General features: G+C 51.7%; 1 long non-coding RNA gene across 5 annotated transcripts; it reads right to left on the bottom strand.

The window, feature by feature from the left end:
* Positions 1-665: 665 nt before the first annotated feature.
* Positions 666-17079, bottom strand: LOC121058311. 5 transcript variants are annotated; one of them, XR_005814164.1, is made up of 4 exons: positions 16761-17079; positions 5163-5313; positions 2822-3051; positions 666-1998 (listed from the first exon to the last, which is right to left on the bottom strand). It is a non-coding gene; the product is annotated as an uncharacterized LOC121058311 (long non-coding RNA). The 5 variants fall into 5 exon arrangements; XR_005814162.1 differs by lacking the exon at positions 16761-17079 and adding an exon at positions 6759-7003; XR_005814163.1 differs by lacking the exon at positions 16761-17079 and adding an exon at positions 6680-6795.
* Positions 17080-17918: the final 839 nt, after the last annotated feature.

The following is a 17918-nucleotide window of genomic DNA, read 5'->3' as shown; positions in this document are numbered from 1 at the left end:
CAAACACGTCCCTGCCGCACGTCGTGGAGCTGATGGCACTACTTTCATACTGCAGCTCCAGCCAAACAAGGGGCACAGCTTTCCTCCGCACGTTCGCCTTCTTAATTAGCCATGGCCTTGGCACAGCCAGCACCCAGCACCCCCTGTTTGGGGGGTTCTGTTCCGAGCTGCCTTGCTGGGCTGGGGTGCTGCTCAGGGTCACGCAGGCCTCTGCTATCCTTCTTCCTCCTCTTCTTTCTCCTGCACCTGCTGCAGCCAGCCTGCCTGCCCCTCTCCACAGCTGCTCGCTGTCTTTTCCTTCTCAAAGCCACTTAAAGGGGATTTTAATTGTCAGTCCTGAAGAGGCAGGCCGCCATTTCCATGGAGCGGAGAAAACCTTTTAAATCAACGGGGTGAAAGTTGCTTGTTGAAGCTTTTGCGGGGCTTATTCTTAGGACTGGGAGGGAAGAGGCAGAGGACTGCAGGAGAAAAGCAAGAAATAGGCTGTAAGTGTGAGCAGCTCCTCCGATTTTGGGGGTTTAACAGCAGCCTGGTGCCACGCACGGGCATCATTGGCTCGCTCAGCAGGGAGGAGCAGCTCTCGCACCCCGCGGCTCTCACCTCCAGGCAGCAGTCTTAAACCGCCAGTCTTTATCGTTTTGACAACGTAATCTTTATTTGCTGCTGACAGCAATATACGTAATTACAGCTCTTGACACACCAAATAGGAAGAACACCCCAGACACTGAAAGGGAAAAACAGCCACGTGTTTTCAAGTTGAGCACACTCTCACTTATACTTTTCAGAGTTGCAAACTCCGCTGCAAGCCAAGAAGCGAGAGGGTCAACGCCGCTGAGCTGCAGCCGGGGGCTCCCCAAGCAGAGCGCTCCCCCGGGCTACAGCAAGGGGTCGGGCAGCAATCCCGGGCCATCACACTGCAGCTCGGGATCCCCCGCTGCAGCTCCACCATTTCTGGCGGTGGCTGAGCACAGGGTGCTGGCACACACACAGGTCCCTGGGGGTGAGGGACAGGGGGATGGGGGTGCCGGCCGCTCGCCCCTGCCACAGCTGCACCGTGAGCCTCGCTGCTGCCTCACCATCGATCGCGCTGCCAACAGCAATGCCGATGACTTTAATTGTTGATAAATGGCAGACATAAAAGCGAGCTATTGTGCTTCTAAAAGAAATTTAATTAAGGGTGAACATAAGGGATTTATCACTTGACAGCTTAGCTGTTCACAGCGGCTGCACATCCAGCCGTCCATCACCTGCCCCACGGCCGCTCCCGGCCCTGGGAAGGGGGCAGACACCGGGGGCACCGACCCTGCCACCCCCTCCGTGAGGACCCCAGATATGCACAGGAGTTTTTTGTCTTTGATAAGCTTTTAATTACAGACAGCCTTTTCTCAGGGATGGACACTTATGTCTGATTATTTTTCTTAATGCATCTGTTGCATAACCAGGGTTTCCCTTCACATAGGAACATTTTCTTCACTAATTATTAGATTTCCGCATCCAAAGAGCAAATTAAGGGACATGAATATGCAAATCTGGTGCTTCTAAACAGATACAACCGGAGCTGCGTGAGGAGGAGATCAAAGTTGTACTGACATTTGACTCCCAACTTTTTGCTTTTTTTTTTATTTTGACTTCCTCTAATTTGTTTTTTGCACTAGAGAGAGGTAAAAATAAACCTGCAAAATGCTTGTAAGAAGTTTAGAAATCTATTAAAATCATAGCCACAAGATATAATAATATATAATTGAGTTACAAAAACAAAATCCCAGCTCATCTGTGGGAGTGTTTCAAACTTTGTCCTTTTGGATGCATCCTCCTGTTGCCATGGAAACAGGGCAGGCTGTGGGTTTTCAACATTTCCAACCCTTTTTAGGGAGCTGTGCACGCTGAGAGCTGTCTCGGTTTCTCCTTGCATTCCTCCACTCAGACAATGGCTTTGGGGCAGCATCAGGAACCGTCTGGGTGCCGCCACTGAGCCATCTCGTGTTTTCCCAAAGTGACCTGAGATAAGCACACCTGCGTTAGCATCCTTTCAAGACAATGTCTTAAAGCTATTTTTTTCCTCTTGTCTGTATGTTGAGGATCTCTAATGATATCCTGAATAAGTCATTTAAAATGATGATCTGATGTGGGTTGCCAGCAGCTGGTAAACTCCCTTTCTATGAGCACATAAAAGGGAAAGGAAAAACTTGTCTGTAGGAATAGCAAAGCAATTTGTAAAGGCGCTGTTTGATGTAGGAGTCCCTGAACTATAACTACTGCTAATGTACAGCCTACATTTAAGTTTTTACAGGATTAAGATTTCTTCCGTTAGTTTCTACAACATCTGCAGAACCAAAGCCCCCTCCAGCTGCCTCAGCTCCTGCCCCAAGCCCCCCGAGATGTGCCCGCTGCTGTCCTGTGGCAGGGAGGGCCAGAGCCACCGCCACGCAGCCGACACTTTCCTGTCACCTGGAATAGAGGCCTGCTTGCAAAACTCAGCAATTGCTTCATAAACAGAAAATTACTCTTTGATTAATCTATTTCAAAATTTTCCCAGAAGATTGTTTTGGCTTGGGGTTTCCAACAGGTGTATTTTCGTGGGTGGGAAGGGCTCCATTACCAGCAGCGAGCTTGGTACAAAGCACAGCTTGAAAGGCAATGGAAATTTTTTGCTTTTCGAAGTCACCACCCAAGCTCTCAATCAACACTTCCATTTGATAAAAGCCTCTAAACTTCCATAGAAGTGCTGCTCCCCTCCCCCTTTTAATATTTGCACCATGTCAACCAAACCAGCCACCTTCAAGCCCAGGATACAAGACACCTCCAACCTACTCACACTTACCTTCCCCGCTGCCACGCTGCCCTTTCCCTGTTTAACACCAGCTATGGACAGGGAAAGCAGTGACACGAGCACGTCTGCATGGGGAGATGATTTAGCACAGCGGACAGCTTGGGAATGTACTGGATGGCAGAAACTGCACGGCATCACAGATGGCTTCAATTTAGGGCTGTAACTTCACCAAACAAGCCATTTCCACAATTTAAGCCCTTCCAATTTCACTCTTGGGAATCCTGTGGAATAGCAAGAAAAGTAAATTAAAAGAGCTGCCTGCTTTGCTCCCTGAATGGTGCTTGTTTTGCAAATGAGTTCTCCACAGTCCACGCAGGGTCAGCCCTACAGTGAAACGGGAGCTTGTGTGTGTTGGGGGGGGGGAGGGGGGTTAGCTCAGAACCCAAAATAATGAGGAAGATCTAATTTCACAGACTCCAGGGAGAATATTTAGGCTTCCAGACCAATTTTGTTAGAAATAAAGTAGGTCAGCAGTGGCTTCTTTCCACATGTCAGTGCTGGCACACGCACCCGGTGTCTGGCGGGCAGCCGCAGCAGGAATCGCCCAGGCTCCCTCGCTGTGGCTCCTCGGGGTGTACTGGGAGCACTGGGGGTACCCACACAGAGAGGGGGCTCAGCAGCAGCCGCACTGCTCCGACCTGGACAGCAGGAGCAGAAGTGCTTCAAGCTGGGGTGCCTGGGCTTTGAGCCTTGGGGCTACCCGGGCAGGGTGCTGAGCAGCCTCGCGGTGCTGGTGCAGTGCCCCATGCAGGCACAGCACACGGCAGCATTCATCAGAGCAATTAAACACAAGGACCTCCATTGGGTAAAGAAAATGAGGCAACACTGTAAAGGGGAGAAGGGGGAGAATAGAGGAAGAATGCTGAATTCTGCACATCAGGAAAAGAGTAATATATTTAACAAATATTCCATTAACTGCCAGCAGGATTATATTTTTCTTAGCACGCAAAAATGCTAAGTGAGCTTCAAAGGGAGCTTCATGGCAGCTTGGTTGCTCCACTCCCATCTGTGCGAAGCCACATTCAAATTAACAGCTAAGCATGAATAGTCCCCACCCCAATTAACTCTCCCAGCTCCCTTCCTAAGCCTTCCATTTCCTCTTTTGCTGTTGTTTTGGGGTTGGTTTGGTTTTCATCCATCCAGCTGGAGGCTTTGAATACCTCTGCAGCCGCCTGATGCGGGAGCATGCAGGGGAAGGGAGGGAACCATCCTCACAGCAGTGTTATTTCAGAACATTGTCTCGTTGTAAGCACACGAGAAAAATACCTTCTTGGCATCCCGGCCTGGATGAAAATTAGGTCAGTGCTACTGGGACAGGCATCATCACAATTACCATGAGCAATTAGAATTGGTATCTTCTCTTCACAAGATGACTCAAAAACAAGCATCAGAAGTGAAATGAGTCTGCAATTGCCAGCTACCCATTAATTGATCTGGAGAAGCAAAGGCAGGCACCATTGTGCACATCACCCTCAGCTGTTTAGAACAGAAGATAAAGCAACGCAGTGATGGACCAGGCACCGGTATTTGGGGAATTCCCAAATGCCATGTTTTCCCCCCAGGGGACCCTGTCTGAAATCCAGCCACAGGCTCCAAACCTGCCTGTGGAACGACCACTCCGAGGGGCTCTTCTCCTGTTTTTTTCCCCCATTCTGCATTTTGGGTCAGAGCTGGGGCACTTTGGAGAGCTCCTCACCCTGCTCCAGGCAAGGTGTTCCAGCACACACACACAGAACCCGGCTGGGGGGGCTCTGCCCCTACCTCCCCGTACCACGACCGATTCAGCAGCTGCTCACTGAAGCTGGAGCTTAAAAGCACTAAAGGAAAAAAAAAAGCAGAAATTTACAAAGCCTCTTTTTATCTAAATTATGTGGCACTTTAGAAGATTAAATATTCTACAAAAGCCTGAAGACCCCAAGTTATCAGTCTCGAGGAAAAAAATATGATCTCACAGAAGCTGTGCTATAGATGTTTTTAGAGTATCGGATGTAATGGATTTCATCATTCTCCTCTACAGATTGAAATAAAACAGTCTTTTCATGCTGAATGAGAACCAATATTTCATGGAAAATGGTTATTTGTGAAATTATCAAGCAAACCAACAGAAAACCTCTGGACAAGATTACCCAAACCTGCAACGCTTCTGCATGTGTTTGGAGTTAATGCTGCAGAGTGCTCGCGGGATCCAGACCCGCTGCCGGCGTTAACACAGCCTGGGTCCCCTCGCACCCGAGTTCCTGCCAGCAGACACGCGGGCCTGAGTTCCTTTTCACTTTCTTACATTGATTTTTATCGCGGCACATCTCCTCTCACGGAGTTAATCCCGACTTACACGGCTGTAAACATGTTTGGAGGCTGGCGGATTATCAGCCCCAGCCTCTCGCAGCTGGAGCGCTGACAAGCTGCCTTCCCAGCGGATCTTCCTGCGGCTGCGGGCGGTTTGCTTGCGAACGGAGGGAGCACAGAAAGATTCCAGAGTTCTTCTGCAAGGACGGAGAAGTGCAGGTGACGCTGCCGCTCGCAGACCCTGGGGACTTACAGGGCTTGGCTATGGCCGTGTCCCCCTGCTGCCCGCTCCTTTCCTACAAGGGCACACACGTGGAGGCAGCCAGGCGCTGATCCTTCTCCCTTTCCTTTCCCCGACTGCCAGCGTGGTGACAGCTCTCCTGCAGGCCACTGCTGCTCCCAGCCTCCCGCTGCTCTTCACGCACCACTGCAAGTCAGTACCGGGCTGCCAACAACTGCTGAAGGGCAAAATTGGGGGCACAAAGGGATTGCGCAGAGCGGGCGTGGAGATGGGGAGACCGAGGGTTTGCTGTGCTCATCCCAGAGGAAGCCACAACCTTGGAGAAGGAGCAAGGAGAAGAGCAAGGGTGCTGCTGTGCACAGGAGGCTGAGGACATGGGCTGGAGCATCTGTGCCAAGGGTGAGCAGCAGGAGCCGCAGCAGATTTCCCTGCACACTGTGCCCTCACCTGCAGGGGAGCATCCCACTGAGGGGCAAGCACCCGTGGCGCTGCTCCAAGACCCAGTACATCCAGCCCCATGCTGAAGGTGCCTTCCCAGTTGCCAGTTCTCATTAGTAATATGCTGTGAATAAGAGCTGCACGTCCCTCTTTCTATATCTAATTGCAGTAGGGAAAAATCACTGCTGCTCTGAAACAAATATTTGTGCTGTCCCTGCATTGCTTTCAGGGCCCCTTGCCTGCCGGTGATAGGCAGGGCAGTTAGCGAACACCCAGGCAAGGCAGCGACACAGCTGATGCTTATTTGGATAAAGCAACGTGTTGCTAGCCTAAAGGTGACCACATGCCAATCCATCTTCTTCACTTGATGGAATTAAATGCACAAAGCCCTGTATATTACGCAGAGATCAATAAAACCACAGTGCCAAGAAGAAATACTTTACCATTTGCCACGCACAAAACGGACTCCATCCAAGTAAACCTTAAGACCCTTAGCTTCTAGTATCATTTGAGCCTGTCAGGTTTTAATCTTCACAGATAATGACAAATCCCCCCAAAAAGTGTCTATCAGTCACCACCGGCAGCCCAAACACATCAAGCTTAGAGTTAATGGCACAAGCCAGGTCTCTGCCGGCAGCGGGGGCTCCGTGCTGCTGCACCCCGCATCCCCACAGGACGCCTTCACCCCGGGGGCCACCACAGCCCCTCTCTGACCTTCACCACGAGCGCAGAGCCCAGTGTGCCCACAACCTGGCTGGGCTGCAGCAGGAGGGGCTGCTGGCAGAGCTGCCAGGGAGAGGATGCTAATTTGGGCTTTTATAAGCCCTGCTCTGCTCTGCCCAGCCGGCTGCAAACAGCCATGTTAATGAGCTACAGCCATCCACCTGCTGCTGCTGCACATCAAGGTGCTTTTATCCCATCCATAATTCCTCAGTAAATATTTAGAAGCAGGGGGGAACTAACGAGAAACTCCAAGTGAGCTCCCTGCCAGAAGAAGCTGCTGGCTGACGCACGGCCGTCCAAGGCTCTGAATGCACTTGGCTGTTTTCTGCCCATGATCTGTGCCAGCCCAGCCTCTGCTAATAAGTAATTAGGAGATAATTAACATTTGTAGCATACAGTGGGAAACATCTGGGCCTGATAATGTATGAGATGCCTTCGAGGGTGATTAGTGGGGTCTGGAGAAAGGAGAGCGGTGGGCGGCCCAGCAGAGCACCTTGCCGGCGGGGAGGGGCTGGAGACAGGCGGGGACAGCCCAGGGGATGCTCCGGCTGGTGGCAGTGGTGATGCCACCTCTCCAAAAACACCAGTGGGAGCACGGGGCCGTCCTCTCGGGAAGAGCATTTCCCAGCCGGGAGCTGGTGCTCAGGAGCAATCCAGACTCAGAGGAAAAACAGAGGGCACTTTGCAGAGCTAGAATTTATTTCAGATGGCTCCTACTTAATTAAGTGTTTCATTTGCATAACCTTACACAGTTAGTCACTTCTGTCATAATGAAATTCAGCCATGTGCAAACAGTTAGAAAAAATAACATACATAACTCAAACTTATGTTTGTTGTAAAAATGGTTTTACACGATTCGGTTAAATAGGCCTGATGTATAGCCCAGAACTGTCTTTCCTTCCTATTTAAATAGAGAAATAAATCTGCACATTGATTTTTAAGGAAATTATTTCAAATTTTCTGGGCTTCATTGGTTTCTCTTTGGCAGATTTCTGTTTCTATCTGATTTCCCCACCGCAAAGATCTGAAGTGAAGGGTGAACTATTGGGCTTCCAACAATAACTTACAAATTTATTTCCTTGTAAATTATTAAAAGGCCAAGCCAACAGCATGTCAAGGGGTCCTTAAGGCCTAATGTAACCTTATTAAACCCTTCTCTTGGTCTTAAAGGTTACCTGTGTTCAGTCTCAGCCTCTTCCGCCTTTTAAGCAGCAGCATGTGTGTTGAATAATGAAGAGAACCCAAAAATGCACGCACGCATATAAGTATTTTTAGAGCAGCTTTGACCTTCTGCAGCTTGCCGCTTCCCCCGATGTGACACCATGAGAAATATCCTCGGTGACACCATTCAGGTGCTTGCAAGGGGCTGCGAGCAGGCGCCGCAGGTCCACCCGGGCTCTGCCTGTCCGGGCCCTGCGCGGGTACTTCTCACGGCCTGGGAGTCATGATTTAAAATGTCTATAAATACCCAGGAAGGTAAATGCATTCACCTTATCTTGATTCTGGAGTGTAATTACATAAAGTCTGGCTCCCAAGTAAATTAGTATATTAATAACTATTTTGTTCCTGTAATTACTATCATCTCTTAGATCTTACAGCTATTTGCTAGCTCAGGCACACGCACTCACAAGGGCACTGCTGCTGCCACAACACGACACCGTGTGCCATGCTCCAGAGGCATGGCATTGGCCACGTGGCTTCGCTCAATGCACAGACACCCAGGAAACCCATTTTCAGACTACGAAGATGATTCATAGCTTAAATAAAGGCACTACATATGACTAAACCTGATTCTCCCTAAGTGAAAGTGCCAGGCCAGTCCCCACCCGAAGATAAGCCCTCCTGCTTGCAGAGCCCCTTGGAGCCGGCTCGGATCGGCTCTGACTTGTGGGAATAACTTAACTGAAAGCCTGTTCCAGACATATGTGTACAAAGGAAATAAAAAGGGAGTGATATACTGGTGCTTGGTGATACATTGAAATAACGGGCACTGGCAATGACAAGGAAACATATAGCCAGGAGAGGAGACGCTATTTTTCACAAGGTGCAGACACCGGTAACAGGGAGAGGTCCCGGGAACCCATCCAAGGCTGACCGGAGAGCAAGCTGCATTCATCACGCCGGCCTCAGCTCCCTCGCACAGATGTAGCTCCCGGCACGACCGCGGACGTGGGCTGAGCACGGTGTGACGGAAGCAGAGCAGAGGTGGCCCCGGGGACGGGCGGTGACCTGGGGGACACACACGAGGAGCAGCAGGGCTGGGTGCAGAGCCCAGGGGCCACCCCGGGACCGTTCCCTCCATCGGCTGGGAGGAAGCGGTGAGGAAGCAGCACCCGCTTTGATCTCCATGGAAACCCGAGCCCGAGCTGCAGGGAAAGCTTTAATTTGAAGTGCTTATTTGGCTGAGACCCTGGGAATAATCAACAGGAGATTAGACGCATTAAGAACCAGCAGGGGTGGGATGTTTCTCAGAAAATGGGTGCCAAAAGAGTATCTGATACGATTAGGCTTAAAAACCTGCTACTGAAAGGCACTGCGCGGAGCAGGGCGAGCCAGTCGCAGCAAATGATTTATTTTATTAATTTAGCCCCTCTTCTCTGTAGGCAAATTATCCATGAAGAGCCTTTGATTTTCCTGAATTTGTTCGCTAATATGAAGCGAGCGGGCAGACGGCACACGCGGGCACAGCTCGGCGCGGCCGCCCGCCAGGGCCAGTCAAACCAAACCCCACTGCTGCCTCCGAGCCACACGGGTCCCATGCCCAGCACCCTGTGGAGAGCCCCGGCCACTGGCCCTCCAGCCAGCAAAATCAATGATAACAGCTATTCTCAAGAAATAGGCCTCAGTTTTTGGGGCAAACCTTTCCTCCACGCTCCCTGTGCTGCCAACTTGCATGGCTTTACCAGTGCCGGAGCCTCCCCAGTCCACAGCCCATGAGATGAAGGTGTTATTATTTTCCTTCAGTTTCTCCTTTCCCCAGGTTGGTTAATTCCCGTTTGCCAGGATCAGAGTTCAGACTCGACTCAGATACCGCAGCACTGAGTGCCACCGCATCCACAAAGCCCCTTGGCGGGGGGTTCTGCCTGGACTCACCGCCCTGCAGAAGAACTCGCAGCAAATAATCCTCGGGACTGCTTATCCCACAGCAGCAGATGTAAATTTTAGTCTCTGTCCCAAAGGGAGCATAAAGCAGCAATAAAGGCGGAGGACTGCTTTTATGATCAATTCTGCTTTACAGCCTTTCTTCAGCAAAGCAAGTTTAACAGTAGGGCATGGCTGTTACAGAAAGCCTGGATGACATTGTTTCAGATGGGAAAAGGTGACTCACCGGAGATGTGAAGAGATTTCCAGCCATAAAAGAAAGGCTGTGACATCCGGAGCAGGCGGCCGCCCACCGCTGCGGCAAGGCGTGGGAGTTGCTGCTGCCCCCAGTGCCTCTGGAGACGGCGCCTGCCTTGGCCCACGCACGGTGAACGAGCACTCGGTGGTGTGCAGCGATGGTGAGGAGGGGTACCCCACGCCCCCGGCCCTGCCGGCAGCCCCAGGTTCTGGTCGGGCTCTGCAGGCACGCGGAGAACAGCGAGCTGAGCACCCACACGCTGGGCGGGATGGTGGCGGTGCCGTGCCACAGGGAGCACACATGGTGCTGCGGGGGCAAGAAATGCACTGCTCTGCTGGGAACTGCCCCACATCCAGCTCCTCCCGCGCCTACCCTGCCATGCACATGTCAGTGAGGGACGGGGATATCGTCCCGAGGGACACAGCACCACGACCTGGCAGGGCCCATCGTCCCGAGGCCAGGGGAACGTGGGCAGAGATGTTTTCGGAGCAGGTTTCCTCCTGGCTGGCAGCACTTCAAATGCTGGTAGCAGCCACTCGGGCTATTTGCACAGAGCCGTGCTTTTCAGCAAAACTGCAGGTCTAGTCTTTCTACGGAAGGGAAACACCTTGCTTTATAGAGAAAATAAAAAGCCTGAGAGTACAAAATACTCCACGACATATGGAAATGCGCAGTAAAAATAGCTGAGACCTGGCATAGTCTTCTGGCATCTTCCTTCCCCATTTCCCATTCTATTTGTATTTTGGAGATAAACAGAAGGCCGCAGCCTCCAAGGCTTTTATTCCAGGACTTTTCATTTAATTTAATTATTGAAGTATTTTTCCCCCAAGATAAGATCTGTGTGACATTTTATAAGCCATACCTTCTGGCAGAGTCCACTCTCCTTATGCATCCACTACCAGCTGAATATATTTACAAAAGCTAATAAATAGGTCCTATTGCAGGAGGAAAAAATAACATCCCCAGGATAAGTCTTAAAAGATAAACTTGTACATTTTCATTGAACATCTGATGAGTGAGCAAGAGGGGTAATAAGCCAGAGAAAAGGTGCAAATGAAGTATTAATCTGGGACCCAAAGGAAAACGAAACCATCAGAAGCTGGTTCTCAGACAGTCCCGCAGGGCGTGCAGCCGGATACATGCCAGACAGAGCCCTGCTGCCGCCGTGCCCGCTGCACAATCCTGCTCTTTGTGGGAGTGCTGGCACCCTCCGGGATAACACCCGGGGAAGGGTGCAAGGCAGCACAGATGGAAGCTCCTGCTGCCTCCCCATTGCTAACCCTCTCTTCCCACCAGCTGGTGGCAATCCTCGTGGATGTACCAGGCAAGGGCAGCTCGCCCTGCTGCCGGCACTGCGGACCGGCCGAGAGAGCAGTCCCTGCACTGAGGCACACAGCAAGACACCAGTGCTCCTCAGTACTTGAGAGTAAGTGGAAAAGACAGACTGAAGGACATTTAGAACCAGAGAGCTCAAGCAATTTGCTTAAGGTCATTTAAGAAGCCAGTGGCAGAGCTGAGAAATTCATCAGAGCTTCCCTACGGGTCATCCATCGTTGCTTTATCATAAAACCCAGCCAGGGGGCTGGGACCCCAAGCTCCTTGCTGTCTAAGCCTCAGCACGCAGGTCCCTAGCACACCAGCATCGCATCGCCCCACAGCCGAAGTGCCACCCTGCACTCTGTGGCTGGCAGCCCGCAGCAGCCAAAGCCCCGTTCCCTAACGTGTTGTTCTGAGCACCTTGAAATTTGGTCTGGAACCCTCCCAGATTTGTGATTAGCTAGGCTAAATTAAGATTAATCATATTTTTAAAGCGATGATTGTTAGTGCTTTGCTCATTTGTGTGTCTCACCCAGCCCTACCAAATCTGCTCGGAGCATCAAGGAAGGGATGTGCTTTGTTGGGCCAGGTACCAGATGTGCACACCAAAATCCCCACCAAGAGGCCAAATCTTCTGGTCCCGCTTTGTGCTGAGCCTTTGTCACCGTCCACCCAAGAGCTGCTGCAGTAGTGACAGCAGTCTGGGCAGCGGTGCGCTTAATTACATGTGACACTGATACAGATCACTTTAAAAGTTTAAGGGTATCTGAAGCCGTGTAAATACTGGATGCCGTTGGCCTTCACTAACAGGGACTCTGCTCCCCACTTCTGCACAATAAGGTGATAGGTAAATGAACACAGAGCATCAGTTCATCATCAAGTGCCAAGAGGGGGACAGAGAGAAGGGAAATGATTTTAAAGCAACCATCAGCTTGTAAATACTACCAATTCCTCATGATGCAGCTGTGAATAATTATTAAAATTAATCTGCATTTATACGCTACGTTCTGCCTACCAAGATGCGTGCCACGTGCACGGAGCAAGCCCAGGACCTCGCCGCCTGGCCCTGCACAATGCGGAGGCAGCCCCGGCTGGTGAACAGGGTCAGGGGCAGACCCTTCAGGAAGGGAGATGCGAAGTCTCACGTCGCACAACGATGCCGAAACCAGGCAGACTGAGAGGTGTCTCTGTGCTGATGACAGCTCGGGGCAGCGGAGCGAGGGCTGTCCCCAGCCGGGCATCACATCCACACCTCGGCACCACCGCTACAACACTTCGTACCGGAGCTAACGGGAGGCCTCCCACACCCCTGCTGAACAGGACCTGGTCAGGGAGCGAGGACGTGTCTGGAAAAAGCCATGCTCCAATTCATCTAGGATGGATGGATTGGAGTACCACGGCAGGCAGTTCTGGGGCTTTCCATCTCTTCTGCCAGTCCTCCTTTCTCCTGGAGATGCTAATAAAATGCATTTCCTACAGCCATTGTTTCATTTATAGAACCTTCAGCCTGGTTTTGATTGAGTGCACTTAATATAGTTGCTCTTGTTGTATAAAGGATTTTGAGCCCGGTATTTGACAGCCTTGATCTTGAAGAAATCCATTAAGAGTAGTTTTATCTCCAGGTTTTGTAACCATTAAATCAGATTTTTATCAAGTTGCTGTTATGCTTTCAAGAAGATGTGTGGGAGACATGGGGAATAAACCTTCCAAATTCAGATGTTGGGACTGCTTCCCCATATTTGAGCTAAATGTTAATAACCAAAAAGGGATTTTTCTCTGCAGAAGAACATTTTACACCTCACTTTAGAGAAGTAGAGGGCACAAACTTCTAGGCGACAAGAGTGAATCGCAATTGACCTAATAAATATTCCTTAGCTTATTCCTTCTGGAGAAAGAGAGCCATGAATCACGTCCCCCGGCTTTAGACACCACAGATCAACTGGTCCCGGGTACCACGGCCTCAGGGACTGCAGGTCTGTGTCCTGTCGGAAGCACCTTTTTCTTTCCCCTTCTCAAACAGGAAAATCAATGATTCTTGCAGATAAACTTTTGAGAAGCCAGGCAGAAAAGGTCCCAGGGCCTCCCTGTTGCGAGGGCGCCTTCCCTGCACCTCGACCCTGGCGGTGCCTTCCCCCGAGAGCCAGACCTCGCAGGGAGGGAGCGCAGGGCTCAGGTTCTGCTCTCTTTGCCCTGCAGGTGCCCCACAGGGAAACCCAATTCCCTTCAGGTTTGCAACCATCCTGGCACGGACCTTCTTGCATTAAACCATTTTTCTTTTAAGGAGCTTAGCTGCGGCTCTCCATGCAGGGAAATGAATTGGGCCACAATTGATGTCGTCTCCCCCTCCTCCTGCTCCTTTCCTGAGCACCCTGACTTAGAGCTGGAAGCAATGCTGACCGTGTCCATCATGCTCTGTCACTGCAGGAACAATTTGGTTGTCTTAAAGCTAATATATAATTACTACCAGCAAATATTTCTTTGCCAGGAAGCCCAATGACTCCCTGGATTAAATTTGTACAGTTTTCCAGAAAGAGTCTCTCTAACAAGGGGAGATGTATTCGAAGTTTTCTCAATGAAGGCTTCCAATGCTGCGAGGCACCGCTGGCTCGGCGCCTGCTCGGTGCCGGCGTGGCTCAGGGGGAGCAGAGGCACGGCAGGGCTGGAGGCCAGCGGTCCCGCGGATCACAGGGAGGTGTTGAGATAATCTTTGTGAACAACAGCCAGAGGCTTCCAGGAGCTTTCCTCGCTTTCTGGCGTGCTTCAGCTCTCCCCAGCGCTCAGAGGAGGGGGACGGGGCAAGCCATGTGTCAGGAGCCCTACACCTGCCTGCGGTCAGAGTGGAGGGAGCGGGGCCGGGGGGTGTGTGGGTGCTGCACCCCATGGCCACCCCAGCTGCCCGGCACCCCCAGTGCCAGGGGATCTGATTTATTGCCTACCTGCCAAAGACAAAACAGAATAAATTCATCTCAGGTGAATTAAAGCGTTTCACTTGGATTTTGACCTTTTAAAGAAAATGAATAATGCATTTGAAAATAAAAACTCATTTCAGACTTGAAAATCACAACACTTCCAGATGGAAATGCCAGGGCAACACATTATAACACCTAATTTCTCTGATTCCTGATGTGGAAAATCTGTTCAGAGCAGCACCTTTCCTTTGGCAGGGTGGGTGGAGGGGCCTGGCCAGGCCCCTGCTGCAGCAGTCCCAGGGATGCTCCTCGAGGGGCACCTGGGCTCCGGAGCTCTGCAGCTGTGCAACCGCAGCGGTGTCCCACAGGGATTTTTGAGAGTTGTTCTTGCAGATTTCTCTCCAAGTCTTAAAGTTCTTGCACTACTCCCTTAACTATCGATGCCAGCAGCACCCCACCTGCTGATTTCCAGGGACAGCTTCTGCCAGCCCCACTCTGCTGCGGCAGGAGCATCGCTCCTAAGGAAGAGACAGCAAGGACTGCGGGTGCATGCACCGGGCTGCTCGGACAGCCCAGACTTCTCTGCACCCCTCTTCCAGCCCTGCCAGGTTTCTCGGGGCATCGGTAGGGGTTTATGGAGCTGGTGAAGTGGCGTTTCTGCATGGCGTGCCATCAGCATGCTGGTCACCCTGGGGCTTTGGCAGCCCTGCTGGCTGTACTCAGCACCCGGAGCAGACACCGTATCGCAATAAATTCATCATGTAACTGTCCCTCCATGTGTCATCGATTAATTGATAATGAAATTATGTCTCGGGATGTCATCGCCTGCAGTGCTCCGTGAAGCGCGCTGCGCAGCAGCCGGTGACACCACAACAGCACCAGCACCCGAAGCGATGCAGGTGCCGAGGCGCTTTGTGCCTCTCCCCACTGCCACCCGCTCCAAGCAGCCTGACAAGAACCCGGGCATGAATCTGGCAAATGCGTTTTCCTGCCGGGAGCAGCACGTTGGAGGGGTGCTGGCACCAGAGGGGGGGGATGAGGGCACAGGCAGAGGAAGGCTCCCCCGTGCCCTCCCCACCTGCCTGGTGCACACGAGCCCAGGGACCCCCCCCTGGCCGCCCCCACGCTTCCCATGACTGCAGGCAATGTGAGCGGCTGTCCTACACATGGCAAAAGCTTGTTAGCAGATTGGAGAATGTTTGCTTGATGTTGCAGTGCCATTTTCAAACAAGTCTATCATCTTTCAATTTGGCAGAGAACCTAAATACCCATTTTAACTAATAAAGATACCCAGTAATGTCTTATTACAACACTGGCAAGCTCCCAGCAAATATTACGGTGATCTTTTGTTCAATTAGGGTTTTCTCAAGCAGTCTCCATTTCAGCCCCCTAAAGGGGAAAACGCATTTTTAAAAGTTTGGGCTAGAGCAGAACCACCCTGGAGCCGGGGGTCTCGCTGCCTGTTTCCAGGCTGGGGGGTGCTCGGATGCCCCCCGTCACCCACCCGTGCCCACCCGACCCCTCCGCAGCCCCCCGCTGCGGGCGGCGCTCAGCCTCTGCCCACGGCCTCCTCCTGCAGGAGGGCTGCAGTGGACAGGCCCCTCGCCTCTTCCAGGGCCCTTTTTCATGCAAATATCACCCGTAACACTCCTCGGAAGGTGCTAAAAGCTTTCTCATGGGAAGTTTCTGCTCAGGTTTGTTTTTTAATGATATGTCCACTTTTTCCCCTTTTTTTTCCCCCAGACCGGAGTGCAGCTCCCGCTGTTTCAAGCCCAGCACTCTGCTTTCCCCGCTCCAGCGTGGCAAGCATCTCAGCACCTCTCAGGGCCTGCAGGGCGACCCAGCAGGGGACAGAGATGGGCTGAGTAAAAGGGCGATTAGGTGTCCTTATGGTCAAAGGATCTTAGGACTTGGCGTGATGTGTAACACCGAGGGAATTAATATTATGGGATGGCTGCCTGACACAGTCTGCCCTACGTGCGCTCCTCCAGTAATTAAGGATTTTTTGGAAGTGATGCACTTAACGACTTAGGAGCTTTTAGACAAGGTAATTAGCAGTGGTGCTGGACGCTTGAAAGCTGCGTGGGGGGATCTGGTGCCGCAGCCTCAGTGCTCCGGATTGGAAGCCAGTAGGGAGAGGGCTCCAGCTGGCTCACATTTTTTTGAGCAATTACTTGTCTTTCATAGCTTCCACCCCAATGGCTTGAAACTTAATTTAAACCTATCAATCGGAGACGGCAGAACCCCTCACCCAGCCAAACCACACTTTTACCTTGCAGGAGCAGTCATGGTGCCAAGCACAGGGCACGCCGGAGCTGTTTCTCTCCTCACTCCAGAGCAGGAGCAATCAGCAGCAATTTCACTAAAACCCTCTGCGCCAGGCTGGAGGGCAAAAATGGGGCCAGGAGACACCAGGAGAGTTTCTTGGTGAAACGCAGATGAGCTAGACTAGGAGCGAGCAGCCTCCAGAAGCAGCAACCCTGACCCACTGCCGAGCACGTCCTGCAAGCATTTCCCCAGCATCCCGGGGCCGCCCGCACTCACCTGGGGCTGCGAGCAGCTTCCTAGGGTGGCTTGATTGGAGAGGCCAGATGCATTCAGCTGCCTTGGTAGAGAAAATGCTGTTTTTATTTTCTAACCTGATGGGAGGTAATTACACCACTCCTGGCTCCTTACCTTAAAAGCCAGAGCTCTTCAGTGCCTTTCCTGCCAACACCTGGAATATTCCCTGCTTGCACCTGAGCAGCATGAGCCCAGCACAGCTGGAGCGGGGTCAGGGCACCCAGGCTCCAACAGGTTGGGGCAGCTCCACCGACCTGCTTTAAACAGCCCCTTTTAAATGCAGTCAGTGCTGGTGTGCTGGGAACTGGAGCTCTCCCAGAGATAACCACTGCCCTTGTGGCCGTGCTGCCGCAGCTTCCCCCAGAGCCTGGGATGTGAAGGGAGCTGCAGTGAGCATCACAGGCAGCATTGAGAAGCTCGGCTCCTACAGCCCTGCTCACACAAACAGATTGCACACGTGGCACGTTGAACAAAAACACATCGAGCATGGGCTGCGCATCCACGCTCAGGAGGACGCAGGGAGGGAAATTCTTCCACTGCACTTGAGAGAGGCAATCCAAGGTCACTGCCTCGCTGCTTGTCCACACAGTGATTAATTACAGCTCACAGAAGTGCTAGGCACAAGCGAGGTTTTTATTTTTAAGATGGTATGGGTGGCGTAGGTCAGGGAGAGGTGCCCAGTGGAAAACCCAATGCTACAAAGCCACAGCCCAGCGCTGCCCCCAGCCCGGCTGGGACCACGGCGCTGCTGGACGGGGAGCAAGCGCGTCACCAGCACGAGGAGCCAGCTGGGTGCAAGCAGAGATTTTGCTTGTTCATGTGCCAGAAGTCGACATTTTTGGGTTCCAAAGATAGTCCCTGATGGATTATTTGCTCTGGGTGATAAGTAAAGTTCAAGCATCTCAGCAGTGAGGTGCAGCTAAGTCCCGTCTAGGGAAGCGAGTGAATTTTGATGAGTTTTCCAGCGAACTCTCTCAAGACTGGCAAACTGCCTGCAAAAGATGAGGGAAGGGGATCATTGTGTAGGATTGTCCTCTTTATTCTGCCTTTTGTTAGACTTTGGATAGTTCCTTTTTTCCTGTACTTTTTTCCAGATCTTGGTGGCCACAAGAAATGCAGACAGGCAGAAATATGAGCCAAATGTAAATAATTAACAGAGCCTTTCCACACTTGAAGGGATGCGCCTGATGAAAAAAAAATGAATTAGATTTAAACGTGACATTGCCTGCATACAATCATCAGAACGGGATTTCTGGCAGCACCCGCTCCTAC

The sequence above is a fragment of the Cygnus olor genome, chromosome 21 (genome assembly GCF_009769625.2).
Source record: "Cygnus olor isolate bCygOlo1 chromosome 21, bCygOlo1.pri.v2, whole genome shotgun sequence".
NCBI classification, from domain to species: Eukaryota; Metazoa; Chordata; class Aves; order Anseriformes; family Anatidae; genus Cygnus; species Cygnus olor.
This window is presented reverse-complemented; position numbering and strand designations above follow the sequence as displayed.